Genomic DNA, 16,291 nt, shown 5'->3' with positions numbered 1-16,291 from the left:
ACAAGAGTTGACTCCCTTTTGTGAGCATTCTGCTTTGCATTAGTTTTGAGTTCTCTGCCATGGATTAACTGTTTGCCCAGCACACAGGCTCACTTTTCTGAGTTGTACATCTCTAGATCTTGACTGTGTTGCATTGATCTGTGAAGGCTTGGTACAATACGCGCATGCATGTATCTTTATGGCAAAAGACTTCTAAGCATATGGAATAGCTGTCCAGAATGTTTGCTGCTGGGCTGTGCCTCTGGGCTCAGTCCAAGTAGCAGATTTAAGAGTCGGCAACCCTGTGACTTCACCAGGCCTCACTTCATGAGGCTCAGATGCTGGAATGCTGGTGGTCTGGCAACCCTAAGCTGGATGAAAGTCTGATGGCATGAAAGGTTGGCACTGCAGACAAGGCAGAACAGGCAGGGTGATCAAATGGGGTTGGGCTGGCTTTGAGAAGCACTGTCAGAGGAAGGCAATGGGATGGAATAATTGGGTGCTGCCCCATCATTGGCAGGTTGGTGGCATTGCACAGGTGGGGCAGCAGCAGAGTGGCAGGATGCACTTCGTGTTGCAACCCCTGTGATCTACTTTTTGAGCAGTGGCCCTTGCTTAGAGTCCTTAGGCTGAGGAGTAGGGGCCAGCCTTATTTTTGGCCCCAGGCAGTTCAGTGGTAGGGCTGCTGGATACTTGGGGTTTAGATGAGCTCTGAGGTAGCTGCAAAAGCAGTTTAATCTTGCGCTCCCTCCTCTGCGTTCCTTTGCTGCTTGGCCCTCCCAGGGGAGTCTCTTGCTCTGCTTCAAAGTTTCCTTACTGCGATGATTATTCTTTCTGCTCTGGCATCTGTTACAGTGACAGCAGCCGGGGAGAGCAGGGCAATCGGAACAAATTTCTCATAAAAAGGAGCTAAGTTGATGAAACCATTACAGTGCATGCATCCTGTACTCGATCATTGTGACACATCAGTGGGGGAGGCGTGGGCAGGACACACACGTGCACATGCGCACACACATATGCACACACTCACTCATGCTCTGAATTAGTAAGCTTCGCCCTGGGCAATCTGGGCCACATTCTGTCCCTTTTCGATTTTCCACAGCCTCCTCTCCTTCCTTTGCCTCTTGCTCTCTTCCCCCCTCCCCCCTCCCCCCCTCACCTTGCCTGTCATGTGAGCTTGCAGTCAGAGCCCACCTTGAGGCCGTCTGCTTCCACTCGCTGGCAGGATGGCTAAGCCTGGATCTCAAGAGCCCACCATCTCTGTCGGCCACTTTTGCCCTGGAGCAGGAGCCTGTTGTCTGATTTCCCTGATAAAGAGGGCCAAGGGGACAAAGCAAGCCCTTCACAGAGCAGCCCTGTTGTTGCTGCAGTGCCTGATCCACCCTCCTCCCCTTCCTGACATGAGACTCATCAAGGTGGGAGGATGGGTGGGTGTGTTCGCCTGTCTCTCATCCATGCAGAGAGGGATGGCATCATTGGTGTGCAGATGGTGGATGTGTGGAGAGAGAGGGAGAGAGAGACTGGGCTGCGTTTTTGAAAGACTGATCAGCTCCGGTGATGGATGACTGATCATCCTGAGACTTAGACTCAAGACAGCACCACATGTGAATCATTGCGTAAAAGATAGGTGTTACACTGGTGTATAGGTATGTATTTATTTTAACATTTCTATCCCACCCTTCTTCCAAGGAGCCCAGAGTGGTGCACATGGTTATGTTTATCCCCACAACAACCCTCTGAAGCAGGCTGGGCTGAGGGATGAGTGACTGATCCAGAATTACCCAGTGAATTTTATGGTTGAGTGGGGATTTGTACTTGGGTCTCTCCAGCCCTAGTGTCTTGGGTGTGAATGTGCATATTAAAAACAATCTGGGCCAATCAGGTTTTCTAGAAGCATGATTTAGACAAGTGTGCTTATTTTAGGCAGACTTGCATGTTATGCAGGTGATCCATGGGTGAACTTCCCAGCATTAAGAGCCACTGTGGGGGAAACAGCCTTTGGCCCTTTTTGGAGCAGGGTGGGGCGTGGTGGCATGTTAGCTTCAGGTGGTTCTGGAGAAAACTGATTGTTTTGATCTATTTTAGTCTAGGGTTTGACCTGGATCTGAGATGGAAACTTTCTTAAGCATCCTAATGGATGACCTATGCCGGGGAATTGATAGGAGGAGTGCAACCCTATTGGTCCTCCTCGACCTCTCTGCACTTTTCAACGTCTTGTCTTCTGTGCTTTTTAACATCTACATGAAGCTGCTGGTGGAGGTCGTTCAGAAGTTTGGGCTTTGGTGTCATCAATATGCTGAAGACATGTAGCTCTACCTTGTATTTTCCAACTCCTAATTGTGGGGAGGCAGCAGAAGCTCTAACCAGTGTTTGGAGGCAGGTTTGGGGTGAATGAGAACAAGTTGACACTTAATGTGGGCAAGGCAGAGGTTTTGCTGGTTTGGGAGTCCCTTGAGCTGGTTGGAAGTATGCAACCAGTTCTGGATTGCACTTCCCCCTCAAAAGATCAAGTATTCAGTATGGTGTGGATCCACAGTCAACCATGGATAAACAGGTGGTGGCTTTGGCCAGGAGTGCCTTTGCCCAGTTTCAGCTGGTGCACCAACTGTGGTCCTACCTGGATACAGCAGATCAGACTTTAGTAGCCCATCCACTTGTCATGTGCAGACTGGACTTCTGCAATGCACTCTGTGGGGTGACCTTTGAAGAAGGTTCAGAAGCTGCAGTTAATGCAGAATGTGGCCAGAATATAGTGGGGGTTAGATATCCAGCCCACATTACTTCCATTTTGTGTCAGCTGTCCTGACTGCCTGTTTGCTTCTGGGCTCCGTTCAAAATGCTCGTGTTGACTTTTACAGCAGTCTGAGACCAGGTGATCTCAGGAAGCACCTGATCACTCTGGTGAGACTCTAAGGCCTTGCTCTCTCCCATCATTATAAAGGTCTGCTTGGCAGGTACCAGTGACAGGGCCTTTTTTGGTGGCGGTGCCTTGTCCCATATGTGGAATTTGTTGCCCAGGGAGTTCCAGCAAACCTGCCGTTTTTATCATTTAAATTTAATTCATTGGCTGCCTTGTGCTGGTTTTATACTTCAGGGAGGCGAGGTAGAAATGGTTTAAATAATTACATAAATTCTTTCCCCTTGCATGATTTCCCTGATGAAAACCCTCCCAAGCTTCCATTTTCCCCACTGGTGGAGGAGGTGGGGGAGATGACAAGTACAGCATGGGTACAGGTTTCTTCCCTGTTTCCTAGCAGGGTTAATAGCAGCTTTGGGGAGAGGAAGAGTTCGCGCGCGCACACACACACACACACACACACACACACACAGAGACACACAGACACACACACCAATCTAGCAATGCTGCTCAGAGCAAATTGCCCCATACCTGCTTTTCAGTTTTTGGGGTTTTTTTTAACATTGGGAGATCTGATCATAAATTGCCCATGTTCACCCCAAGTTCCTCATATTTGCTATGGAAAACACCAGTGTAATACTGATGTTTTCTGCAACAGTCAGGCTTAGATGTTTGTCCTGCACTGGACAGGGTTGCACTCCTCTTGAAAGATGAGATCTGAAGGGGTGTGTGTGTGTGTGTGTGTGTGTGTGTGTGTGTGTGTGTTGGGTGCTCTTAGATCCAGCCATATCAGTGGATGCCAAGTGGCCTCAGTGGCATGAAAGCTCCTTTACCAGCTTTGACTGGTACGCTGACTGCAACCTTTCGTAGACAGAGATAACCAGACATCCATGCACAGCTAACATCCCAATGTTACCCGGGATGGGCAGCCATATATACAGTGCATTGTAATAATCAAAACCATGAAGACTGTTTGGAAACTGCAGTTGTTATAATTTGCAGTGGTTAGGTTCCTAACTGGAACTGGGACATAGCCACTTTTGGATGAGGGGGTCAAATATTTCTGGGCCGCTAGGGTCTGGGAGGCTGCCAGAGTACCCCCTTCTAGGGGTGTGCATGGAACTGGTTTGGCTGATTAGGCATAGGGTTAGTTTTAGTTTGGCCATCAAACTGGGATGAACCGGTTCGGGGGATATACTTGTAAAGGGGAATCCAGTGAGGATTCCCCTTTGCAAGTACATGGGGGTGAGGTGGGGGGGCCCCTTCGGGACGTAAGGGCTGGCCAGGCGGGGGCAGTGAGAGATGTAAAGTGATGGGGCCGGCAGCTGCGCTGTCAGGGTAAGCAGCTTTACATCCCTTGCCTACCCCTGCCTGGATGCCCCTGTTCATGAGGAACTGGTTCGGTTCGGGCTGTGATTGAGCCTACGAACCAGTGAGTGAACCAGTTCTGCATGAACTGTTCCTGCACACACACACCCTCGTCGTCCCCCCTCCCCGCCCCCCGACACATGCCTCCCACACCTGGCTGTCGAATGACAAGCTTGATGGCTGAGAGCCTGGCGTGCAGCCCCTCACCCACTCTCTGTTCGCTGGCTGGGTGTTTTTTCTTTCTCTCCCTCGAGGGAGAGAAAGTACACGTGCCCAGTGAACGAAGCGCTTGTGGCTGGGAGAGGCAGATGTGGCCATGTGGACTTGGGCAGCTGGGTGCTTTCTTTCTCTCCTTAGCTTGAGAAAAGACACCCAGCCGGCAAACAAAGCACTCCCTGGCAGAGAGTGGGTGAGCATTCCCCCTGCCGGATGCTGGCCACCCCACCTGCAACAACGTGCCTCTGATGCTGGTGTAAGGGGTGTGGCCTGTGCAGGCAGTGGGGGAGAAGCTGCTGGTGGTCTGTTCCTAGGCCAAGCCCACGACACTCCTGGATGGAGCTCATCTCTCCAGTGTTGAAACAGCTTCTCTGGCTCCTACTCTGATCTGTTAGCTCCTAGTCTGCTGCAATTGAAAGTGCTGGTCATGACCTTTAAAGCCTTAAATGGCTTGGGTCCAGGGTACCTCATGGGATGTTTCCTCCCATATCAACCTAAGATTAGCCTCAAAGGCCCTGCTCTGGTTCTTATCCCAACTGAGGTGTGATGGTCAGGGACCTGTGGGAGGGCCTCTTCTGTGGTGGCACCCTGCTCTGGCATGCCCCTGTTAGGGAGGTATACCTGGTACTGAATCTATAGTCATTGCAGGGGCAGGTGAAAAGCTCTTTATTTGCCTTCCTAATTTTGTTTAGTATATTTTGTTTTACTTGTTTTTGTTTTTTCTCCTGCTGAGTTTGTCTTTATGTTGCTGAGTCTGCCCTTATTGTTGCTTTGTGCTGATGCATTTCTTGTGGTTAATTTTTAATTGTGTAAGCTGTCCTGGGAGAGTTAACCTAGAAGGCAGGATTAAAATATTATAAATAAAAGAATGCAACAATAATAACATGTCACACTGTCCCCAGACAGACTTATTCCCCGCTGTGTCCGCGCAGGCTGTTGCACTGAAGAGATGATGCCTGGCGGTCTTCATCACCTTCCTTGCAGACTGTGGCATATATATTTTGGTGGGGCCAGTTGGTGCTCATTTCTTTCAAAAAATGTGAGTGAGTAGAATGTATTTAGGAGAATCCACTTTCCTTCCACCAAAAAAGAGTAAGTAGTTATTGGACCCAGAGATGGGTGACTTCATCTTATTGTGTTTGTTTGTTTGGATTTTTATTCCTCCAGCTCCTTAAGCTCTGCTGCCAACAAATGATGACTCCTACAATATCCCACTTCAATCCTGTGTTGTGTAACATGCTTGTTATGATTTAGCAGCCATAACCTGGTATCCTAATAACTATGAGGAAGCCTGGTTTTTTTCCTAGTCTACAGAGTGATTCAGATTAGAAAGCTTTAAGGGGAAAACTCGTGTTCGTAAATACATGTGTGACAAGGGAATGCCAGAGGGTAAAGAGGCTGCTGGAGCAGGCCCCAGAGTTTTTAGCTGGAGGATAGATTTTTGCAGTATTATACAAGGAGTAGTAGCCCATTGTTTTTACCTTCCCAACCCAATAACCTCTGTCTCTTTCCCAGGAACAACACAGAGCCTCTCCTTTGCCCAGATTTGCTATGAGCTTCCCCCATTTCCCTCTTCCTCAATCCGCTGCTATCTTTGCCCTGCTTTCCCTCAACCTTTTGTCTCCTCTTCCTAATCCTCCGTTAAAATAGCTGCCTCTCCAAATCTGCTGTGTATTCTGGGTCAGTATCTCCCGGTCTCTTTTTCCACTTTGGAGTTTTCCACTTCCTTGCTTTCCTGCATCTATGTCTTTGCACTTCATTCCTGCAAACTGCAATATCCCCTACTGCCCTTGGATACTGTGTTGGAAGTTACTTCACACAACCCTTTACCTCAACTCTTTCCACCTTTTTTCTCCCAGCCTTTGCTCTAGATATTCCAGATATACATGGCTGAAACCAGTTGGAAATCAGTTTTTGGAGATGCAGGAGCAGTCATGCACTACTTCAGGGGATACTCTGCATAGATTAAGGATCAGCAAATAGGGTATTCTGAACTCCTCCTACGTGGTATCTTTATTAGGGTTGCTGGCATGAGTAATTTCACTCCACAGTGAGCAAAGAATGTTTCCAGAATCTCAGAAGTGGAATGGAATGTGAGATACAAAGCACAGTCTAGTTGTCCACAGAGTCACTCTGGGGTCCTTTGGTCATTTCCAGTCAGGTTCAGTGTTGTGTGTTTGTGTATGTGCGTGCACACATGTGAACATACATACGTTTGTCAAGGCGGAAGGTGGGATAATTCGTACAGGAAGTTTTTCCATGAGGCGGGGCTGAAGTGTGTGTATGTGTTTGTGTGCATGTGTGTATGTGTGTAAAGATTTTTCTCCCTCCCTATGGCCTTTCAGCTGCTGATTTGTCTGGCATCTAGGAAGCCTGGCTTGTCAAATCCATTAGTTGTCTTCCTCTAATTTTTATTATAAGCAATCATGCTTTCTGTCTCTTCTTCTTGGACTTCAAATATGATGTAAAGAAATGCAGGTCCTGTGGTACCACCTTCTAACACATGCTGTGAATCCATGTTTTGCCAGTCTGGATGAGATCTTAATGAGATGGTCCAATCTGAAGCTCATAGCTTTGTGCTCCCAAGGGCAGGTGATATAACACCTTGCTTCAGGATGCTCTATCGATCCAGCAACACTGAACCCGACCCATAGTACCACCTGGTTTAGACACTAGAAATAAGCTATTTGTTCTGGCCGGTGCCACCTTCAGAAGCAACCAATCACATCAGGAACTTGCAACATGACCTACCCACTTCCCTCTTAAGTACTTCCATACAGTCTGTTCTGACTACTAGTTTACTCACATCTCCTGACTGTGATAGGACACACCTAACTCCATCCACAGGTGAGCCTGTATAGCCCTCTTTGTGCAGACGTTTAGGAAAGGGAGTGGTATCTGTTCCTTTTCAGAACCCCATCTGCTCACACTGAGGCCCTGAAACCAGGAATATCTTCAGGGAAAAGGATCACTGATGGGCAGCTTCAGATTTTCAGTGTGTCTTTCCCTCCCACTTTTACACTGAATATCAGTGTCTCTGCTGTGGCCTCCTCCTCAGTATCTTTGCCTTCCTCACAGTGGAGCTCCCGTACCGACTGGCAGGACAAAATCAAATTTTGACTTCTTTTCTCTCACCCCCATAAACTAAGCCAGCTCATCTGTGGCCCTGTCAGCTCCAGAATTTATGCTTGGCCCCTGCCGATTGCTGCCTCACTCTTCTCCCAGCTTTATCCCTGTCATAGATCACTCGAGGTGCCTTGCCTCACCACCACCACCACCACCACAGGGACAGTTCATCAGACAGAACTCCTACCTTGTCATTCTCTGCTTCTTTGGAGGGAGGAGGAGGAGAAGGGGAGAGCGGGGAGGGGAAACTGCCTCAGTAATGTCAGAATAATGGTTCAGCAGGAGCTGCGATAGCGGAAGACACCTAGGACAATGGGTCTGGGCTCTGCTTCCTTTCCCAAGAGAGGGACCACTCTTTTATTTGTGAGTGGGAGGGAGCCGGTAGTAAGATGAGCAGAGAAGCACCAGATGCCACTCATGCCTCCGAGGAAAGAAATCTGAACAATTTCCTTTCTCACCGTTCTGGTCTCAGCAGCAGGTTCATGGACTCGCATATTTCTCTCTCTCTCTCTCTCTCTCTCTCTCTCTCTCTCTCTCTCTCTCTCTCTCTCTCTCGTCCCTGTGTACCTTCCAGTGCAGGGTGGCTTGAGGTGTGTTAGTATTATTTCTAAGCTCCCTTATACCCTTTACTTCTATAGATATGTTTTTAAAAGAAGAGAACAAATTCTCAACCAAATGTCCTTCCTCCCACTTCTTTTGTCCTACTGAAATAAATTTCACATCCACCCACGCGCAGAAACCAAGCACCCTCCTCAGATTCATACTTTCATTCTCTGCCTAGCCACCCAAACTTCCACAAAAGCAGCACTCCGTAAGTTACATAAATGGCCCAGATTAGCATGAGGTTTCTGCCTAGTGCAGTGGCTAAGTGAGGCTGACACTGCCCCTGCTCAAGTGGTGGCACTTTGGAGACTCTGCAGAAGGGACCCGTCTGTCATGTGTAGAGACTACCTGAGCTGAGGGACAACCCCAGATTCCTTCCGAGCTCAGAGCCCCTCAGGCCATTTGGCTGCAATATTAGACTCTTGTAGAGCATGACTCCAAGCAAGTCAGCCTACCTTCATCAAGGCAAAGTTCAATCTCTTAAAACAAGTTGAAGGACGTACGGAAACACAGAAAAGTGTTGTCCTCCTCTGCAGACTGTCTCCAGTGGCCAGCAGGCTTTTATGTTGACGTTCTGTGGCTCCTTGCAGGGCATTGCCAAGTATAGCAGTTTGGTGGAGTTGAGTGTATAGCGAAGGTCCAAAGCAGTGCCATGTTAGTGACAGGCAAGTGATCTGTGTTGATTTCTTGCTGCCTGAAAATACACCAGTGTGAGCTACCCCACACACATACTTGACCAAAAGCTTTGAATGGAGAAAGGGAGAAAACATAGGTTTCTCCACCAAAGATCCCTGCCTTTAAAAAGTTCCCTGCCTTTAAAAAATATTATTGGTATTCTGGTTCCCACGATTACCACTCCTTAAATCACCATGGATTTATTATTATTATTATTTTTTAGCACAGCTTAATGTCTTAAGCACAAGAGCATGTGCTTCTGATCTTCCACTTGGGCTTTATGACCAGAGCTGCAGCATTTACGTGGCAAAGGAGACAACTGAGCACCCGCAACCACCTATTGGGCTTGGTGCTGCTCCCCTTCTGCAAATTGTATCCCACATAAGTGAAATTTTTGCCAGCAGAACAAATGAGATGAACCTACTGATTGACATAACTTATTCTAGGTACTGAATTGCGTGAGGCGGCTGATCATACAGTATGTATAGGGAGAATGCAGTCCTGACTAGCCTTTTTGCTTGCTTGAATTCAGCACACGGCTTGGTGCAGGAAACGGCAGTCTTCTCTGGCATCCTTGGCACTCTAGGCCTGTGCTGGAGTCCAGTGCACACATTATTAAGGGTGACACTGATTGGTAGCTGCTGCTTGCAGGAGCCGCAGGCTTTCCTGTCTCTCAGCTGTCCTTCCTACCGAACACTTATTTATTTAACAGCCTCTTTGTATTTCTGGGACGGCAGCAGGAACTGGACAGGGGAAATAGTTTGGAATGGCAGGGGAAGGAGGAATGGCCTCTTCTTGAAGAGCATTTAGATGGACAGCTGTCAGTTCAACATGGTGGAGTCTTCCAAGCCTGCAGGTAACACTGGCATGCTGTTTTTCTATGGCATCCGGATGGAAGGAGAAGATGGCTGGCTAACTGTGCAAGTCCATCTTTGCAATTCATGCCTGGAGAAAGTAGCAAATGATAATAATGTTAGCCATAAGAGCCCCTGGGGGAAGACTAGAGAGGGCTCACCATTTCTTATCCCTGAAAATGGCAGACACCAGGCAAATAGTAGCAGAACATGTGAGATGTGGTGTAGCCTTATATCAGCAGCACAGTAGGTAGCAGAAGGTCTGTATGCAGCCCGAGCACCACAGGGAGTGTGACAGAGGCATTGTGGCATATTTATAAGCAATTCAAATATACTTGCTGTATCACTTGATATATGTCGGGAGAAGGCTAGATATTGAGATATCAGAGTGTTGTGTATCAAACATTGCTGTTTTATTGTTCTGTGCAGACAGAATGACTTTGGACTGAGCCAATTTTTTCTTGCTGGATGGAGATGGAAAGCCATTGCTGAATCTCAGTAAAGTTGTGTCGTCGAGTCGGTGTCAACTCTTGGTGACCACAGAGCCCTAATCCCTAGTCCAAGCGCCCTGTAAAAGTACAGGAGTAGAATCACTCCAGTTCACAATTCACTTCATGTCTCAGAAACTGCATCATCCAAGCTAGCTGCAGACAATAAGGAATGGAACTCCGGAGCAAATTAGGAAGTAGAGCTGCATCAAATCTCAGAATGAGGACACCCTGTCGATGAGGCATATTTGCTGCTAAGTGGGAGACTGCAAGGAGCAGAAATAATGCATAAAGCTGGTTGCAGAATTGAAGAGGATCTCAGTTCTTGCCCTCTAGTTCATTTCTGCATGGCTCCAATGTAATAGTCAACAAGCTGGACCAGTTCCTTCAGTTTGATACAATCCATTAAAGCTGGTGGATGAGTGTTGTCCCTTGTGTAGGGAGTGATGCATTGGTGGCCTTCAGCCATTTGTGTACACACACATAAGCAAGCTCTCTACCCATGACAAGTTTGTATATGTCTTTTACCTGTTCCATTTATAATGCACAGACCAAGGGCTGAATTGTGCAGTTCCCTATTCAGGACCTGCTTAACTTACCAATTCAGGTCCTTGCTTATATTCCAATTGCCTGGAATGGGTGGGGTGGGGTGGGGGGAATTGAGAGAGCAGCATATTATTTATTTATTTATTATTTATTTAGTGCATTTTTATACCGCCCTAACCCAAGGTCTCAGGGCGGTTCACAACAAATAAAAACAAAACATTAAAATCAATTAAATATTAAAAACAGCTTAAAACAAATCAATAAATAATCCAAAATTTAAAAAATTACAGAGTTAAAAGGCCTGTGTAAAAAGATAAGTCTTTAGACACTTTTAAAAAGCTGCTAGAGATGGGGAGACTCTTCGAGATGACCCGGAGACCAACCTGGCTGCCGCATTTTGTACTAATTGTAGTTTCATACAAAGGCAGTCCCACATAGAACGCATTGCAGTAATCAAGTCTGGAGGTTACCAGCAAGTGTACTACTGTTTTGAGATCATGAACCTCAAGAAACGGACGCAGCTGGCGTATCAACTGAATCTGATAGAAAGCGCTTCCGGCCACTGCTTCAACCTGGGGAACCAGGAAAAGGTGTGTATCCAGAAGCACTCCTAAACTGCGTACCTGTTCCTTCTGAGGAAGTGTGACCCCATCTAGAACAGGCAGATCAATATCGCTTCCCGAGTGACGACCCTGCACAATAAGTATCTCCGTCTTGTCTGGATTCAGTCTCAGTTTGTTATCCCTCATCCAGCCCATTACTGCTTCCAAGCAGGCATTCAGGGAGGATATGCCTTCTCCTGATGATGTTGACATGGAGAAATAGATTTGGGTGTCATCAGCATACTGATAACACCCAGCACCAAATCTCCGGATGAGCTCTCCCAATGGTTTCATGTAGATATTAAAAAGCATTGGAGACAGTATGGAGCCCTGTGGGACCCCATATAAAAGCTCAGATTTTGAAGAGCAGCAGTCTCCAAGCGACACCATCTGGGATCTGCCAGAAAGGTAGGAGTGGAACCACTGCAAATCAGTGCCTCCCACCCCCAACTCCCTCAGACGTTCCAGAAGGATCCTATGGTTAATAGTATCGACAGCCGCCAAGCGATCCAAAAGGACCAACAGAGTAACACTTCCTCTGTCAAGTCCCAATTGGAGATCATCCATCAGGCCGATAATAGGCATGGAACAGGATACAGAAAACAAATGCATGCAAACCTGGACCTAAATTTTGGCTTAGCATTTTTGAAAGGTGTTAACCAAGATGCAGAATGTAATTATAGTTGTAATGGAGAATCAGGTCCAATTCAATCAACAAATCCTGGCTGAAAAAGCAGATTTCCTAATCTCTCTCTCACAAGCACAGCATGGATAGTGTTTGCTTAGCTGACAATCAAGGAAATAACAAAACCCTTCCTGAATTAATCCTTTTTGAAAGGACTGTGGGACCATGACCTTACACCACCAGGTAACTTCTGGCAAATCTTGACTCATTCCAATGCAGAATTGTCAAATCTAGTTTGACAGGAACAACACTTCACACACAAATAAGGAAGACATGGAAGGGTCATCCACTATGAAGAGAATTGTTTACCAGAATACGGCACATAAATAGGTCACGAAGGACTCAACCACTTTTCATCTGTCAAGGCGACAGTACAGCTAGAAAATTACCACAAATTTTGGTCAGAAAGCCTTTCTTGTAGACATGGCCAAGAAACAGGCCTACATCTTGGGTTGTCTTGTGATTTGTAGCCCAGAGAGAGACTGATTGCTTGTTGATACCATGGGAGTGGGTGTCAGGAGAGGAGCCTGACACCCTTGAAATGTTAAGGATCAAGGTATGGGGTATATTATCTGCTAGCTTGGGAAGGACTTTGGTTACAGGCATTACTGTATTTTTTTTTCTGCATAGAGGACGGTAATAATTCTGACTTGTATACAGCCACACAGATCTCCATGAGAGGTCTTATGTGCAAAGACAGGCCCTCTGAATGAGAGCTCCCCACCCTCACTTTGCTTCTTGACTAATAGGAGGGCAGGGTTCTCTGCAAGTAGCAACTGTAGAGCAGAATATTACATTTGTTCTGTATCCCAAGTTGATGTTACTTGACTTTCTCAGTGGCCCATTTAAACAGGGTGGAGTTTGGAACTCCATTATGTCCGAATGCATGCAACCATGGTTTCGTGGCAAAAGCCACCTGAGGTTTGCCTTGCCAAACTCCAATTTGAACCTTCAGTTTGTAGTGAGTTTTGCTGTCGTGACCTGAGGTTTTTTGACAGCAGCGTTACACCTGAATGCAGATGGTACCATAACCACGGTTTCATTCACTTTCTGGAACCGTAACCATAGAAATGGCAGCACAGACCCACCTGGGATTGCGCCTGCTCCATGCCTGCGGTGCTTCTTGCTGGTGGTCTCACCAAGCATTCGCCTCACCCCCGATCCAACAAAGTAAGTTGCCTTGCAACAGGGATGCCGCCACGTCCCATCCCAATCTTGGCAGTCGGTCAAATGGCAAAGGCACACAGGGGCATGTCCTCTTCACGCCCTGTCCACCCACTCCTGGCAATCAGGCGAGAAAGGGGACAGGATGGCAAGTTGGGTCCTACGTACTTTGCTCTCCGGAAATGAAGTGACGAAGATGAATGTTCACAAGCACATGCATGCGAGGTGGCAGTTTAAGCATGGCAGCCCCATTAGAGCACTGGGTGGCAACATATAACGGGGTGGTGCTACCCAGGGTTGGGTTTATAAGGCAGCCCCAACCAGTAATTCTTAAATGGCTTAAGGTCTGTTTTTTGTACAATGATTTTGAGGAAGGAGGGCCCAGACCCTCCCCCTTGGGAGAACGTGTGTGTTCTTTAGGCTTACTCATAAGAAGGGCCAGGCAGCAGGATCAGCATTGCTAACACTGATGGGAGATTACTCCTCTGTGATGATCATGGATGCTGTTCCTGAGTGCACCCACTCCCTCATGAGAGTGTAAGGCCATGGGGATACCCCTTCACAATGCACAAGAAGAACCGTCTGTGAACATAAGAACATAAGAACAGCCCTGCTGGATCAGGCTCAAAGCCCATCTAGTCCAGCATCCTGTTTCACACAGTGGCCCACCAGATGCCGCTGGAAGCCACAGGCAGGAGTTGAGGGCGTGCCCTCTCTCCTGCCATTGCTCCCCTGCAACTGGTACTCAGAGGCACACCCTTGAGGCTGGAGGTGGCCCACAGCCCTCTGACTAGTAGCCATTGATAGACCTCTCCTCCATTAAGTCATCCAAACCCCTCTTAAAGCCATCCAGGTTGTTGGCCGTTACCACATCCTATGGCAGAGAGTTCCACAAGTGGATCACGCGTTGTGTGAAAAAGTACTTCCGTTTGTTGGTCCTAGACCTCCTGGCAATCAATTTCATGGAGTGACCCCTGGTTCTAGTGTTGTGTGAGAGGGAAAAGAATCTCTCTCTCTCCACTTTCTCCACGCCATGCATGATTTTATAGACCTCTATCATGTCTCCCCGCAGTCGTCTTTTTTCTAAACTAAAAAGCCCCAGGTGTTGTAGTCTTGCCTCATAAGAAAGGTGCTCTAGGCCCCTGATCATCTTGGTTGCCCTCTTCTGTACCTTCTCCAGTTCAACAATGTCCTTTTTAAGATGTGGTGACCAGAATTGTACGCAGCACTCCAAGTGTGGTCGCACCATAGTTTTGTATAAGAGCATTATAATGTTAGCCATTTTATTTTCAATCCCCTTCCTAATGATCCCTAGCATGGAATTGGCCTTTTTCACAGCTGCCGCACATTGAATCGACACTTTCAACGAGCTGTCAACCACAACCCCAAGATCCCTCTCCTGGTCCGTCACCGACAGCTCAGATCCCATCAGCATATACTTGAAGTAGGGGTTTTTCGTTCCAATGTGCATCACTTTACACTTGCTAACATTGAACCGCATTTGCCATTTTGTCGCCCACTCCCCCAGTTTGGAGAGATCCTTTTGGAGCTGCTCACAATCCGTTTTGGATTTCACTACCCGGAAGAGTTTGGTATCATCTGTAAATCTGGCCACATCGCTGCTTACCCCTGCTTCTAGATCATTTATGAGGGGATGGAAGTGTCAGGCTGAATTGCTAATAATGTGTGATGACATCCCCTTCTCCCCTGGACCACTCTCTTACAAGAGTGTCAGGCCATGGGCACGGACAGCAGATGCCGCCCAGACAGGTTTCTCTATTCAAGCAAGCCAGGGGGACGGGTACCCTGGAAACAAGTCTCCCTGTCTTGGCGACTGCTGCAAAAAAAGCTGTCAAAGCATGCCCTCTGCCAGCCCGTCTGCCCATTTGAATATGTCCATCTTTACTTTTGCCCAGAATGTCAACCCCACTCTCCTGGGCTTGCTGGAAATCGGGGCTCCCCTCCACCGCAATTCCCCATGGTGGCAGATCTGCATACGGTGCAATGCCCGTGTGAACCTGCGAAATTTGAACAAAATAAAAATCTTGTCCCAGTGTTTCTCAGTGTTTGGCCTGGACACATGGAGCATCAAAATCTTCTTGGGGTACATGAAAGGCTTCCCTGGAGTGGGGAGTGGGCTTTTGGGGGTTAGCTCAACTCATGAGTGTGCAGTTTGACGGAAGACTGAAGGTTTTTGAGCCTAAGGGCCTTCCCAATAGGATGGCCCTCTCATTAGAGTGTTAGTCCCCTGGCAGCAAGGCACCATGGGGGCAGGAGTGTGGTTTGTTCTCCATGGACTGCTTTGTAAGAGCATCCCTGGTCACAGCAGGCCAGACCCCAGGATCCTTTGCCTTCCCTCATATACATATCCCCTTCTAGAAAGTCATCACGTTCCCTTCAATTTCCTGAGTAATAAGAAAATAGTGACTCTCAAGATCCCCCTGCAAGAAATTGTGCTTGTGCAAAACAGTTTTGTTTGGGGGCTCTAATGAGATTGGCACTACGATTGCTGTCAGAAGGAGGGCTTGCATGGCATGACATTTAAAAGGGATTTAAATGACCTTTTCCTGCTAGGGTGGCTGGACCACTTTGAAAAGGCACAATTGCACTCGGCACAGCCCCTTGAAGATTGTGGCCAATGGCTGCTGCCCTGGAGACATTCTGATGTCTTGTCCACAGTCTGGTGACGCAAGCTCTGTAGAGCTTGCTGGGATGCAGCAGAGCAGGAAGAGGAAGGGGCTCCCCTGCCCTGTAAATGGAGGTTGCCAGTCCTCCGTATTTGGACAAACATCTGTGATGCAAATCACAGTTTGAAAAATTAACCGCGGGTTCGGCACCCTTCAGTTTCACATTATGTGTGAATGTGGCCAGTGTATTTGGGCATTGGCAGTCAACGCCAATGACTTTCCCAGCAGCTACCTGGAGATGCTAGTGATTGAACCTGTGACCTTTTGCTTGTAAAGCAAGTGCTCTACCACTGAGCTAGAGTGAATTGCTCAGAATGGTTCTTGATCAGAACTTGATGATGATGATGATGATTTTACATTTATATCCCGCTCTTCCTCCAAGGAGCCCAGAGTGGTGTACTACATACTTGAGTTTCTCTTTCACAACAACCCTGTGAAGTA

The 16,291-nt window shown here is 47.6% G+C and overlaps 1 protein-coding gene across 7 annotated transcripts in view; it reads left to right on the top strand.

The window, feature by feature from the left end:
- The window catches only part of RBFOX3 (RNA binding fox-1 homolog 3), a 463,533-nt gene that overhangs the window by 200,442 nt on the left and 246,800 nt on the right, over nucleotides 1-16,291 (top strand). Inside the window, exon 1 of one of the 7 annotated variants that reach the window (XM_053291960.1) lies at nucleotides 1,479-1,625. The exons of the other annotated variants lie outside the window; for them this stretch is intronic. The gene's annotated coding sequence lies outside the window, so the exon portion shown is untranslated. Of the gene's footprint in view, nucleotides 1-1,478; nucleotides 1,626-16,291 lie in introns of those variants that run through there. 7 annotated transcript variants of the gene reach the window in all.

The sequence above is a fragment of the Hemicordylus capensis genome, chromosome 2, assembly GCF_027244095.1.
Source record: "Hemicordylus capensis ecotype Gifberg chromosome 2, rHemCap1.1.pri, whole genome shotgun sequence".
Lineage (NCBI taxonomy): Eukaryota > Metazoa > Chordata > Lepidosauria > Squamata > Cordylidae > Hemicordylus > Hemicordylus capensis.
This window is presented reverse-complemented; position numbering and strand designations above follow the sequence as displayed.